At 39.8% G+C, this 15,604-nt stretch overlaps 1 long non-coding RNA gene across 1 annotated transcript; it reads right to left on the reverse strand.

Moving 5' to 3' along the window:
• Window positions 1–4,536: 4,536 nt before the first annotated feature.
• LOC139793786 (uncharacterized) lies at window positions 4,537–14,498 on the reverse strand. Its single transcript, XR_011724804.1, has 3 exons — window positions 14,044–14,498; window positions 9,338–9,404; window positions 4,537–4,672 (listed from the first exon to the last, which is right to left on the reverse strand). It is a non-coding gene; the product is annotated as an uncharacterized lncRNA (long non-coding RNA).
• Between the last annotated feature and the right edge of the window lie 1,106 nt (window positions 14,499–15,604).

Below are 15,604 nucleotides of genomic sequence, written 5' to 3' on the forward strand. Positions count from 1 at the left end.
AAGCCTCCCTTTTGCAATGCTTGTGTAATTCTCTTGATTTAGTGCTGGTCTGTGAAGCTACGAAGGCTCCAGTGTGTTCCCTTCTCCAATGCCTCCATGGGTCCTGGTGATTTCTTCATCCTTTGACATGGGTGTGTTCTGAAAGCCAAACCCTCAAAAGCAGTATTTCATTGTGAAATCCCAGTGGATGGGACTCCTACAGGCAGACCAATGCAAAAATCTTGCCCAATCACTTTTTAAGGAAAATCTGTATGATTCCTGCCTTCTGACACCCACTCAGACTGGAGAGATTGCTTTTCAAGCTACTTCCCTTCTCAATATCCCACTCACAAGGAATGTCTGGCTGCTAGACTGCAGGATCCAAGTTTCTCATCCAGAGCCTGCCAAGATTAGAATACTAGAAGGTGGTCTAAGGGAACATGTTCATTGAAGTACAGTGGCTTGTTGAGTCAGGAAAGGCCTTCTTAAACAAATATATGATTTTCCACAGCCTTCTACCTGGTGCAAAGCAACTGTTTGCTCACTTCTAGGCACTTCTGAAAGTCCCTGGTCTCAGTTTGGACTTCAAAATACTGCACGGAGTGGGAACAGTAGCCCATTTTGGGCCCTGGGTGACTAAGGACCAGATTTTGACATAAGTTTGCTTGTAAGGATACCTGGCATTAATCACTTCAGTGAGCCTGCTTGTGGTTTCCTCTGGAATGGTGGAAGGCACGCCGGGAGCCATCCTGGGCAACTTGCCCCACTTTGGGCATCTACAGCCACCTATAGGCCCGTCCCTGCATCCTGAAAGTTTCAGCACTGGCTCCTGCAAGGCACAAGAAAACTGGGTGTCACTCTTTCACACCACCAATGTGTTGTTAAACAAACTTCAACTATTTAATTTGAGAGCAAGTTCTCATTCTGAACGGATCTTTTGAGATCTTTATTGCCTTTGTGTTCTCTCTTTTAATATACATTCCCTCCCTCTTTTATACAAGCCAAGAGTTACTTCCAGACACTTAGCATGTATTAGCTCATGAATACATTGCAGTTTTGCAAAGCAGATTAGTATAATTATGCCCATTTTGCAGCAGAGAAGACTGAGAAGTGAGCCAGGTGAAGGTTCAAGGTCTCTCAGCAGAATTATTATATGGGGTTTTGTCTGACCATTCTTGACTACACAGTTTAATAGTTGATGGTGTTTCTTGGTATGCTGGCCCCAAGGAAAGATATGCTGGGAGATGACAGGTGCTGCACCCTGTAAAGAGGTATACAAGGAATCCCTAGAAATTATTTCAGCCTCTGTCCTTCCTCCCTACTAAATTCATCTTGGCAGGAGTGCAAGCAGGGAAAGGCAGTCCTAAGGAATCTGACAAATTCAATGCACTGTAGATGAGTTGCAGGCTGTACTTTGATTAAATGAATTTGCACAGCCATTATTACTGATATCCTAATGCATTTAAAAAGATGTTTATAAATTAAGAAGTGTTTAGAAAATGATATGCAAAGTAAATACAGTAAGGCATAGGAAGGCCTGCTTAAGGGCGTGGTTCCTGAGAAGCTTCTTCCAGTGCTGTCTGTGGATAAGATGCCATCCTGCTTTAGCAAGGCCTTATCAAGATAAGCCAACAAGTGACTGCTTTGATTTCAGCTATAAAAGATATTATCTGTGCTTCTTAATTTCTTTAAAATTAACATGCAGCTTTCTGTAGTAATGTTACAGGTTTCATAAACAAACCCAGCAAAGGTAACAAGTGCTAATTGGGCCTACTAACCTCAATTTAATATAATCAACATCTTTTGGTTTTTCCCTTCTTATGTTGCTGACTGTGCAATTTCTTCCCTATTCCCCTGCACAGTACATTAACCCTTCAATACATTACCCCATTAATTTATTTTTTCTAGGAAAAAATCTCTCTTCCTGGCCTGTTATGCATCCCTTCACATTTCTGACCTTCGGTGCTATCCAAGTGAATAGAACTGGAGCATCTTATGCTAGACCTGTTGCTGACTAAGACTGTTACAGAAGAATAAAAGGATGAACAAGCTGACCATGGTGGTAATAAGGAAATTTAAAAAGTTATTTTGATCTGGATCAGACCAGCTTCAGTTTCTTCCTGCCAGTCTGCTCTGCAGATAACTGCCTGGTAATGTCACAGAATGTCACCTTCCTAACCAAGGTTCAAGACTGCACATCATCCTCTCTGATGTATCTATTGCCCTTGACACTACTTTTAAATGCTTGTCCCTTGGCATCCTGTCACATTGGACATCATGACTTTTCTATCCTCTTTTTCCATCAGTCCAGACTTTCTCTCAAGCAGCTCTTTCAAAAGCTTTTCCTCCCACCTCGAAGTGTAGGCCCCTCAAAACTTATTGGTGCCCTTTCCTCTCCACCCTGCGTGCTCTGTCCTTGGGTAACCTCTTCTGAAGATGTGGATGTAATTATTACCTCTATGCCAACTTCCTTTAAAACATTTATCAGTTTCGCATCTCACTGCCTCCATAATGCTGCATCCTGACAGACAGCTTGCTACCAAGCTCACTGAGATCCAAAAAAAAAAAAAAAAAACCCTCACAAAAAAGCAAACCCAACAAAACAGCTTTCACTAGCTCTTTGGACAGCAGCCAGTGTGTGTGTCAATTTTAATATCTTTGATATTTAAATTTAGCTCTCTCTTACTGCTGATACCATTTGGCAGAATGTGAACTTACAAAGTTATTCCCAATGCTGTTCACCATGCGTCTCTTTACTACACTCAGACCTTCCCAGAAATTCATTTCTATGAAGAAAACATGTAGGAATGAGCAAACTATCAATGTTGTCATAACTGGCTAAAGGGACCTTCACTTTACTCTTCTTTTTGCTCTTGGTATCAAATCTTCCCTTTGAGACAAAGACTGTCTTTAATTGTTTATGACATATCTTCAGGTTCCTTGGAAAATTAATGTGTGTTTAAGTGCTTCTGTCATAGAATTACAAGGAAGAAAAAAAAGTATTTTAGTAACAGGACAGGATGACCACACAGCTGCACTGCTGAAGCTTGGTATTGGAAGCTGATGTATTACTATATGCTTGAGAATGTTGCAGCTCTAAATCCCAGATTTGACACGAGTTCTGCAATGTAGTGCAGACTGGACTAAAGCTTTTCACATGTTGAATGTCTTGCTTGAAGAACAGAAAAAACTAAGTTACCTGACAGCTGGACTCAATAACATTCTTTCAATTATTTTTGCAGAAGATTTCAACACTACAGAGAAGTATTACCTTCATGTATAGAAATACATACACACACACAAACACATATATACACACAACATATATATATATATAAATAACATAGGAATTCTTCATTGAATTTCTAATTTCTCTTTCAAGAAGGAACTGAGATATGACTACTCTTGGTTTATTAGGACTCAATTCTGTAAATTTTTAACATATTACAGAATGCTGAAGTTACACAACTGGGTTTCAAAGGTTTCTATGTAATTTTAGCTTTTGACCAAAATATAGGTGATATTGGTTGTAATAAATAAATAAACGGGGGGGGGGGGGGGGGGGAAGAGGGGGGAGGGAAGGGGGGGAAGGGGACTGTTGAGATTCAGGGACAAATATTTTAACCCCTCCCATTTCACCTGCAAGTTTTGATATAAACTGACATGCCATGGCAGAGAGTCTGTCTTTTTTCCATAATAGTGAGGCATTCACCTAACCTTAATTCTCTTTCAGTTTTTATCCCAGTATATTGAAAGTGGCTTGTTAATTGCTATAATCACCCAGCTATTCAAGGGAGAAATTCTCAACTCTGTTTTCCATAAAATGATTAAATACCAATAAGAGTTGAGCAAAACACCCTTCTTGACCATATATAGTACCTTAATGACCATATATAGTACCATACTCATTTGTTTTCCTTATCCTGCTGAATATTCAGGTATGATGTACAAAAGCAAAACTCCACAAGAATACCCTGTAGCAGATGGGCAGAGTGACAGCCAAGAGGAGGGAACTCTGAATTTAAACCTTCTCCATAACAATGGCACCTGGACTCTGGTGTCCCACATCCTGGGTGCCTCATCGGGGCAGATAGATAATTAACCTGAGCATTTAGGTAAGGTCAGATCTGTCCTGTCCCTTGCAAGGGCTGATGATCTTTATTCTATCTGAAAGGAGTTCTTCCCAAGAGAAGAATCACACCTTAGTATGTGCAGAACCAGAAACCCAGGTGCAAAGGATTAGAAAACAGGAGATATAGCAGAGCTCCCATTGATAAAGTCCTGTAACTAGATAATTAATCTGTTATGAATGCCTGCAAAAAAGGTTCCCTTTTTCTCTTGCCCCAGCCCTTTTTTATTCATGAAAGCCTTATTATAAAGCTGTAGAGAAGACCTGCTCCTTTTGGCTTCTTGGAACTATCTGGAAAGAACTTTAGCAGGGGATACTTAAAAAAGCAATTTGCGTTAATTTTATATAGCAAATTTGGCAGATAAATAAATCCATTGGTTCTTCCAGCAACTGCTCAAGAATAGTATTTAGCTGTGAAGTTACCTATGACTCGTTCTGTATTGCATCTTTTTCATACACCAATTTTGTTCACAGTATAATCCAAAGCCTGTTAAATGTGGTCTGAGCTGTCCTGTTTCTTCTGTTGCTCAACTGGAGCATTTTTCTCATGGTGCTTTAAAAGCTCTGCAGAAATACAAGCAAGAAAGTTTAAGTCTGAGAAGACTGCTTGACACAAATTAATTATTGAACATATATTAATATTCATAAGGGACCCAATTATCTGGGAAAGTCACAGTGATCTTATTTGCTGATTAGCACAGAAAACACTGACATGGTATGTTTTTTAAGTTCACCTTGCCGACTAAAATTTGTGTCAATGAGCAAGTGCAAGGTTGAGAGGGAGTAAGAGAATAATCACAATGGTGAAATAACTGCTGAAGTAAAAGGGATAGAAATGCAACTGAGTGATTTTTCAGCAGGTATGAATCAGAGTTATATGATATTTTAGTTTGGAAGGACCTCTGGAGGTAACTCCCCCCATCAAAGCTGGGCCAAATTCAAAGATACATTCCTCAGGGCCTGTAGGGGACACTGCAGTGTTAACAAAACATGAAAGGGGAAATGCTTGAGCAAAGAAGGTGGAGATAATTAGATTGAAAAAGCATATTTCAGGGTGTTTCTTTGGAGTTTCATGCAGGAAAAAAAATGCTTTTTGAAGCCATTAAGATGTCCTGTTTGTCCAGGCAGTGTTAAAACAAGCAAGATAAAAAGCTAAAACCTTATCTAAAATGAGTCCTTTCATTCTAGTCATAAGGAAGGGTCTCCCAGTTTTTGCTAAAATAAACCTCAGACTTCCCAGAAAAATGACAATCCAGGACAGCCATAAATGTAGTAAGCAGAAACTTGCCTTACCTAATAATTTAATTGAATAGTCAGCACCCCAAAAAACCCTAGATTGCTTACTGAAGGATCTGTGCAAAAGTGACTGATAGGAAACACCTGCCTCTGGTCTTCAGGGCTGAGAAGAGAGCTTCTCAGAACAAAATGTGGGGAGAGTGGCCTGGCTGTACCAATGTTTTCCTGAGAGCTGGTGTGTGGTGAGCAGCAGCCCTGCACACAAAAACCACCATCTAGTGGTGGGGCACATCCTGCTCACAACCACCCCTCCTGGAGCATACTCACACTGCTCTCCACCACATGTATTAAGGCCAGGGACCACTGGTTTATTCTCTCTCCTGCGAAGGGTCACCACCTTGAGAATATATCCATGATATCTGGTTACAACTCTGCCCAGTGCTCTTTCTCTGACTCATGTGAAGGATGAGATGTAAAAGCAAGGGAAGTTCTAGTGGGAGCTGACCTTGCTTAGTGTGTGGCTCTGCCATCTTCAGACAATTTTCAGGTTGCATCTATACATCAAGAAAAGACTGGCCCACTTGGTTGTAATGATGCAAAAAAGGTACAGAATATCTTCCAGGAACTTTAAAAACTGGATTTTCATTTCTACTATTTCCCCACTGAGAATGTTGTAGCTGAGACTGGGCTAATTTGAAAGATGGGAAAAAAATTGGTAAAAATTCTTATGGAAAAACTTGGGGGTTTTCCCTGTACCACCTACAATTTTTTGAAAGCCCCGAATTAAAAGAACAGGAAACTTACTAACTTGTGTAAGACTTGTGAATGCCTGATTTTTCCTTACATTTGCTTCTTATTTTTCTCTCCATTGTTTGCTGTCTCTTTTGAACTACCCATGCCAGCACAGCCTTACTGCCTGTGCTTGTTGCATTATTCAGGTCTGATGTACTGGTGATGAAATTTTCAGGATCTCCCAGCTATTCTATTGTCTCAGGAAGTGCTGTAACACTTACTTTAATTTTGCAATGTAGGGTTTAAAAGACTGCCAGTCAGAAAATAATGCAAAAGTCTGATTAAAAGGTTGTCTTTCCATTGGCAGATTTTTGATTTATATAAGAACCATAGACTATATTTTTGTCCTTTCTGAAATATTTAGCAAAACATACGGTGGTTATTTTTGTAACATGACATCTCCAAAACAAGTTTTAACAAAAGACTATTGTGGGTACAAAGGGAAGATTCTGAATATTAATTTATGATTATAAAACTAATAAATTACTCTCAAATAGTGTCTTCTCTATGCTGTTTTGAATTTAAAGCATCAGAAGTTCCACAATGCCTCCCTGGGAAGATCAGCATGTGTAGCCCCTCAGTCCAGATCTGTTTTCAACTGAACAGGAACATGGATAGCCAGAGCTAAGGAAGAGGAACTAAGAAAGGTTTTGGAAGTTGGGGAAAAAAAAAAAAAAAGAGGACAAGAGAATAAGGCCTGTAAGCTATGAACATTAACAATAGAAAGGAAAGATTTATGGGTGACATCTTGAGGAGAAGCTGAAAGATGGTCTTTCTGTATCCAGGCCCTGGAGTCACACACGCCTACTTTTATGGATGATGAAACTACCAATGTTCACTGCTCCTGCCCACACAGAAACAAGATCTATGCACATTTTTTTACAAATAAATAAGATTATACAAAGAACATATCTGATTTTTTCCAGCAATTTTTATTCAAGTAGGAAACAAATTGTGAGAGGCCTTGCAATTTGATGATTCACTTGAGCTGGAAGGGTAATATTCAAATGCAAATCCCTTCAACAGACTTTGAAATGTTTTGAAGAGCTGACTTTTACATTTTGCTCTGCGATGGTCACAAAGTAAACTAAATCATCAAATCATACTTCTGGCTTTTCTCAAATACTGAAGAACAATGTGTGTGATTATGTACAATAACATAAGACTGGCAGGAGAATTGTTCACTCTGATCTTCAAAGCAGGCAAACCTGGACACAGCAGACAAGCAAAGAAACTGAAAAGGTTTGGGAAGGAAATAAATGAGAATCAGCAGAAAGACTGAAAACTGACTGGAAATCTCAAACATGTTTGGCACTGGTACAGCAAAGGCAGGAATGGGAGGAATGGGAGGAATAGGAATGGGAGGAATGGGAGGAATAGGAATGGAAGGAAGGAAGGAAGAAAGGAAGGAAGGAAGGAAGGAAGGAAGGAAGGAAGGAAGGAAGGAAGGAAGGAAGGAAGGAAGGAAGGAAGGAAGGAAGGAAGGAAGGAAGGAAGGAAGGAAGGAAGGAAGGAAGGAAGGAAGGAAGGAAGGAAGGAAGGAAGGAAGGAAGGAAGGAAGGAAGGAAGGAAGGAAGGAAGGAAGGAAGGAAGGAAGGAAGGAAGGAAGGAAGGAAGGAAGGAAGGAAGGAAGGAAGGAAGGAAGGAAGGAAGGAAGGAAGGAAGGAAGGAAGGAAGGAAGGAAGGAAGGAAGGAAGGAAGGAAGGAAGGAATAATGGGAAATTGGGAAATTCTACAGAGGTAATTGGAAATGCAGAAGAAAATTGTCAGAAAACCAATTTCTGAATTCTTGACATTTATAAGAAAAAAAATTTTGAAAGCAAATATAGACATTTCTGTGTATACACGTATACTTTATTTATAGATGGAAAATTCTGAACTGTGCAAAGCTAGTAAAGTTAAACATTAACTTCTGTAAAAAAGGACTGATACAAAGCTTCCAAGGATGACAATAAATCAGATTGCAACGGAATATTCTTGAAGCTGCAGATTCACCTTTAGGTCTCTGACAGACGTGCAGTGACAGATTAAATCTGGCTGGCTGAAATTGTTCTGCCTCTGGCTGTTTTGCAGACCTTTAAGGCAGAGCTAATGCCCCAGTGTTTTAAATCTAAAACCCCAAAGTGAATTAACCCTAAACACAATTTGCCTCACCACAGTAGCCTGAAAACTGTGGTGGTCCAAGAGCTGCTTCACCATTTACTTATCCCACAGCAGGGTGAGGCACATATGTGGGGTGGGCTGAACCTTCCATCAGTTTTAATCTGCCATCACACTGTATTCAGCCTTTAATTACAGTTCTGCTGCTGCCAGAGAAGAGGAAATCTCAGCCAAGAAGTGTCATTGGACAAGAAAAAATTGACAAAAAGTGCTCAGTCTGATCTGTGAGGAAAAGCATAATGAAAACATGGGCCAGAGAAGATGAAGTTTGTGGGTGAGATCAGTTCTGTAAGAGGCATTAATTCATCTTTAACTATTTGGCCCACCACCTGTATTTTGGAAAAGGATGAGTTGGAGCCATTATTCATTCAGCTCACTCTTTTTCTTTACAGCACAGTAGCATGAATGTGGCCAAAACCATTTTTACCTTAGCTAATGACTTCTTTCACAGCAGAACTGCTCACTAAATCAGGCACTACTTCCATGGTCTGCTTGTCATAATAATCCCTTGCATGGTTTTGAATGTGAAATCAGGACTTCTCTGGGACCTTCTCTTTGGCCCTGGCCAATAACAAGAATGCCTGTTGGTGTCCCATACAGGGGAAATTAATGGACAGACCTCACTTGACTTGACTCTAACGACAATGTTTTGTCTTTTTCTCTCAGTGAAGTCCCATCACTGTGTCCTCAAACCAGATCTCCTAGGAATATTTGCATTGCTACAGCCCATTAGGTAATTATAGACCAGGATTCCTCAAATGCCAGAACATGGTCTGTGTTCAAGCTGTGAGTAAATCAGCTTATCAAGACCTGGTAAGACTGAGGAACAACCAAACCCATAGGGAAAGCTCAGTCAGCAGCATAGTGAGTGCTCTGCATAGGACAGGGTGCCTGGGCAGAAGGGGGGAGGCTCTGTGATCCCCCCTTCTCCAGTCCTACTCCTGGCAGAGCACCCTGGGACCCTTTCTCAGTCCTTCCTGATGTTTGAGTTTGGCCCTTTAGCAATTAGCAAAGGATGAGGCTCATATCACTAATACCCACCTTTAACAGAAGCACTTCAGCTGCCTGTGGGCCTGTCCCTGAATCCTGAAGATTTCTGCACTGGCTCCTGCAAAAGGCACAACAAGGACACTGGGTGGCACTCTTTCATACCACCAATGTGTTAAAAAAAAATTCACCTATTTAACTTGAGCACAAGCTCTCATTCTGAACAGATCTTTTGAGATCTTTGCCTTTGGTACAGAAGATGTTGTCAAGAAACACATCACTTGCTTTCATTCTTGAAACATCCCAACCACCAGCCAACAGGACCAGACCCAGACTGTACCAAGAGGCAGTAGACAGAAAACAGATGTTAGTAAAAAGAAACTGTTGTGGACAATAAGAGGGAAGAGGTCTCCTTTATCTAGGCTCTGATTTGATTTGATCTTCTGATGCATTTGCTTCAGACCTGCCTTGTTTTTTCTCATCTTCTTGCAGTTACTCTTTGCTCAGCTCAGGTATTTGCTCCAGGAGGAAGCAGTCTCTCCTTTTTCCCAGTGATTCCACTGCTAGGGTTATATTCATTTTATTGTTTCAGCTATCAAGGAGTAACAAATTCATTTTTCCTTCTGAGAGGAAAAGCTGCACTTTGCTGTAGGGTTGCCAGCTACCATTTTCAAACAGAATGCTTTAACACTCACCTGCTATTCTTCCTGTTCCATCAGATCTGACATTTACAGATCTCTCTAATACAGTAAAATACTTAGGTTTTGAATTTAGGATTTTTCCTAATATTTAATTTAATTAGTATCTCTTGGCATTCTGTAGATGCTCACAGGGTACCTCAGGAGCATGAGGGAAACTCCTTCCTTCATTAACTCTGCTTCCCTCTCACACTGGTAAACAGCTGGTTTTGAAACCAGGAGAGAATACAAATTCATAGAATTAAGTTCCAGGAGGGTACATGGTAATTCAAACTGTCACACGAAACAGAAGCCATCTTGTGTCAGCCGGTTACCTATGCATTTAACCCAATTACTTGTGCTGAATAAAAGCATAGCTTGCATTTGGCTAAAATATCTACAATGTGACATCTAATTTACAAACATAAAGAGATGGGTCTATCATCTCTCCTGAGAGACAGTGCCAGGCATTAATCACACTCAGCAGTAAACATTTGGGCCTTATTCCTCATTTGAATGACTCCGGATCTGTTGGCAGCCACTGCTTTTTGAGCCACTGCTGCTTGATTAAAGAACACGTTGGCATAGGGGTTTTTTTTTATATACACAAAGATGTTTCTCTGCTATAATTCAGTCACCGATCAGTCATTTATTTGAAAAAATTCAACACAATGAATTTCTTAAATATCCCAGTGAAATGCATTTTCTCCAGTTAAAAAGGAATATCAGGTGTAGTGCTCTTTTCCTTTTTTTTTTTTTTTTTTTTTTTTCAATTTTTTAAGGTGGAGTTTTGACCTTGAGAAAACAAATTCCCACAGGCTGTTCTGGTATCATTGTCAACAATGATTTATACTGTAGTTAAATAATTTTACTTTTCCTGCTCACTCTGCTCATTTATACATCCAAAAATTAATACTTTAATACCCCTTGCTACTCATTTTCAAGGATATGCACGTTTAGTGATTTTCACAGTTGCTTATTTCCACAACACAGTCCCTCATTTTATACTGACTGAAGCATCAAGAGAGCTTCAAAGACCCAAGACCCTAAAAATACTGAAAGCATGAGATGAGCCTCAAGCACCCAGGGGTTTTTCAAAAAAATCTGCATCGAGCAGTTAAAATTAAAAAGCAGAAAAAGCTAAAGACACATATTGTCTCAATGAGGTAATAAACCAATTTTTGCCAATAAACCGAAATTAGTGATTACACTGAAAAGACTTTAAATTCTTCCAGTGAAGTCACCTCCCGTCCAGCTTTGTCCCTTTCACATTGCAAAGCAGCGCAGGCGGGGAATCAGACCCAGGTTCCTTGCCGACACGCGGGAGAGTTTTAGCGTGTAATTTAGAAAACCTCCACAAGAGGGGGGTACTATCCACGAGCAAAGCCTGCTTGGGAAATGTAAACGGGATCTGTTGGGGTTGCTCTCCTGGGGGTCTCACAGTGAGATGTGACTTACACGGCAGCGCTGCTGGGGGCTCCTTGGAGGGGGAGATCCAGCCCCAATGCGGGTGGTGCTTAGACAGCCCTAGCTCGGCTGTTTTTAGGGTTCTAAAATAGCTGGAATACTTTCAATATGTAATGGTTGATAACTACATGTATTGAAGGAAATGTTCATTGAAACTATCCTACAGATGACTTGGGGTTTTGAGATAATAGGAAGTAAAGATTTACTCTAGATAGAAATGCAGCAGCACCTGCCAGTAAAATTTGTTCCCACCCCTTTGTAAGAAAGGAAAAAAAAGCAAATATCCCCTTGTTACAGGGAACATCACTCAGTCAGAACTACAGATCTAATTTAAGCCACCACTCCAAATTCCACTGCACCATGCAGAGCAAATCTATACCCATATTTCACCCCTTTTCTTACTTTCTTGGCCTAGCTACTTTGAGTGGATTTTTTACACACTCAAGACTTTGAAACATGCAAGTCTCAAACTTTAGTCTTGTCAAATCTGAGTTTTATATGTTGATTTTTTTTCTTGATGCTGCATGCTTAGTAGAGAGTACTTCTGTAATCAGGACACTGTGATAGCTGTATGTCTGCAAAAGAAAAAACCCAACCTTAGGGTCCTGTTGGGCTCATTTCCAGACAATCCAGCATGTACAAATTTCTCCAGCACTAGTGGGAAGCTGGGATTCACTCAGCAGCTCTACAAACCCTGACCTCCTCAGTACTGTACAGAGCATGTCCATCACCTGCCCTGCACAATTGTGAGAGACCCAACCTCTTCTTAGAGGAAGGAGCAGGCCAGGAAGGACCATTAGTGAGCCTGATTCTGCTCAGAACCCTTCACAAAGCTAAAAGAGGCTGGCAGGCTTTAAAACCAGCCTGGGTTGGTATGCAGAAGAAATTTGGGAGCCAGGAACCTGCTCTAATCTAGGGCAGACAGAATCCATGGGTCATGGACTTGGCACTGGCAAAAATATATGGAAGAATCTAGACCACAGGTAGAGCTAGGGCAGGACATTCAGGAGTCACCATTTAGCGGTGGTGAGGGAGACAAGAAGGGTGGAGATCAGAAGCAGTTTTGACAGCTGCTCGTTTGAAATTGCAGTAGTGAAGCAGGTTTGACCCACATGGATAGACCCATCCCAGAGAGATGACTGAGAGAGCTTCCCTTGAGGTACAGGTTCACCCCTCTAGTGGAGGAACAGTAAGTTAGAAGCAACCTTTCATCTAGGGGTTCCTATGTCTTTCCTCCAAGGCCAAGTTTGATCTAGCACAGATGAATTAATTTGAATTACTTTTTTCAACCAAATTGTTAAGATGTGAAAAAATACATTAACTAAATGCTTGACAGATAATGAAAAGGAAACAAACAAACAAACAAACAAACTCCCCCCCCAAAAAACAAAAACTAAACCCACAAAAAAACAGAAGTGAAGCTGCAAAAATTGTAACAGCTAGGAGCATAAGGAGTAGAAAATTTCTGAAATGAAAGGTACAAAATCCAAAAAAAAAAAAAAAAACCAACCAAAAACACAGATCAGAAGACAGCAACTCAGCAATACTAAAATCTGTGCTGCGCTGAGCCATGGAGCTCAGCCTGTCCCCATCTGACTGATGTCTTCTAAAAAGCAAAGACCCACCAGGGCATTTCACCTGGCAGTGAGCATACACTTAGCCCAGTAGATCAGTTGTTCTAGCTCTGGGTTTTTCTAATGTATTTGGGTCAACATTTTTTTGTGTTTTGCTCTACAATTGTGTTTATCTTGCCTGAAGTGTTTTTGCTTAGACAGTAAAAGATACCTGAATAAAGTGGTCTCTTGGTACACTCATCTGGTCAGAGTGAATCACTATAAAGAACAGCATCCTCAAGGAGGTGAAATAAGAGATGAGAAGTGCCACTAAAATAACCTTGGACTTCAGAGGATAATATTCAGTTCTCTGATCCAAAAGAGTATTTTGCCTAGAAGTACTTTTTCCAGTTTTTATAGATTAAGAAGAAATTGTACCTTGTAATGAATAATTAGAATAGATGCAGAAAAGACTGAAAAGAAACAGGGAATATGAATGGCTAGGAAAATATACAGAACTAATGAAAGAACTTATCTGCAACTTGAGATGATAGATTTTCGTACGTTTTTATCACATGCTCTTGCAGTCTAAGAAGACAATCTTTGGTTTACAAAGCAACAAACCAAACAAAAAACACATGTTAAATGGAATTTGACAGCTGTGTGGATACTCTCCACTAAGTTTTGTAGATTAGGCATCTTGCTGTAATGTGCCCCTCCAGAGCCTCTAATTACAGAGTGTCCCCATTTTTGCTGACATTTCCAATTTGTAAGTTTCAGTCATAAACTTTACCTATCGCTGACATTTATAAATGTCAAATGATTTATATGTCACTTCTACTGGCAAGCAATAATTTTTCTTATGACATCATTTGAAATTTAGGATGTGGCAATTAACTGTCTTGGAAAGTAAGTTTGCTCATTAGCAGGAAAGGTTCATTGATGGCAAAGTCAATATGGATTAATCCCTGCTGATTTAATTAATTTCTGTATTTGCTAAGCTCTTTCTGATGTTCCCTCTGGTTCTCTTCTTTGTCCTGTCTATATACCCTCAAGAGCTCACCTGAAATTCTAGTGCATGTGTGGATTATTGTTGATAGGTAATTTGCATTTCCTCCTCATGGGAATTTAAAATTTGAGCTTTTCTCCTGTTTACAGGACTAGTGCACCTCTTGCTTCAGCATTGCTCCATATTGAACTTGAAGACTTGATCATCTTGACTTGAGCTCCAGCTATGCAGAAACAAACTGTTCAGTGAGCAAATGATGGAGAGGAATGGCCTCTGGGATCCTGATAAGTCGGCTGTAAAGAGAAGGAACCATTTGATTTATACTTGGAGATAGATGCTACAGAGGCTGCATTTCTGTTTAATGTTGCCCAACTACACAAAGGAGAAGACTTTTAAAATAAAGGCCACTGCATTATTGACATGCTCCTCTACCTTACCTCTGTCTTCTGCTACTTTTCCCTTCTCAGCATCTGTAGTCTGTCCACTGTCTATTTACTCCCACTCCTACATCATCACCTTGATGCTAGGACAATTTATTCCTTTCAAGAACTTGCTGTGTCCAGCAAGGCATGACTAGAAAATGTCTAGAGTAGATCTTCAAAATCAGAGAAAAACACAAAACTCTGTCACTGCTGGTGTGAGGACTGCAATTTTTAAAATAATGACTTAGTTTTTCCCTATTCCTTCCTTCTGTCCCAGTCAGTTGACTTGTACTTCTGGATATCACTGACTGAACACTCACACACAAAGTAAGAAAAAAAAGCAATCACATTGGTAATATATATATATATATATTTAAAAAAACGTGCAATCTAACAGATAAAATGATAGAAAAATGGACAGCACAATTCCAACGTTGTAGGGAAAACAGAAGGAAGAGGAGGTAATGTTTAGAAATGTAGCTATTAGGGTTGACACTGGGGATGTGGCCACAGCCTGTGTGTAGCCTGTGTTCCTCAAGCACAAATAACTTTAAATTACAGCCCAGACTCGCCAGGCTTTACAGCTTTTCCCCCCAGATAGGTGCCCTCTTAAATTTTCTGTACAATCGTACTTCACAGAACATAGATATTGTCTTTAATTCCCTAATTATGCATTTATAAGAGACAAATTCTTTTACAATCTTCCCACTGGGATAGAGAGAAAATAATATTAAATATCCCTTGGAACACTTTATAAATACAGGATGTCATCAGGATGAAATTTCATGATGTGCTGTATAGTATTCTGAACTTCTTGGTGGATTTGCAATTCATGAATTATACATATATATATTTGACAATGTTTTTGCTGTTTCTCAGTCATTAAGCTGTTGGAATTTACATTTATTAAAAACATACTAAAAACTACTGCAGAGCACATCATGATCAGTCTTGAAGATATTCAACTGTACTGCACTACTTTCTTAAAAAAATGAATTAAACCAGCCAATGTTTCAATATAATACAATCTCCACATGAAGGGTAACATTTTTGTGTTTCACACACAATGGTATAGATGCAACAATTACAGCTTTTTATTCACATGGCCTCTTGCTTCAAAGTTCAAAGCATCTGTAATTCTGGATAATTGCAGTTTCATATAATCACCCTTCTCCTGTTTTCAGAAACCCTCC

This window comes from Heliangelus exortis, chromosome 2 (genome assembly GCF_036169615.1).
Source record: "Heliangelus exortis chromosome 2, bHelExo1.hap1, whole genome shotgun sequence".
NCBI classification, from domain to species: Eukaryota; Metazoa; Chordata; class Aves; order Apodiformes; family Trochilidae; genus Heliangelus; species Heliangelus exortis.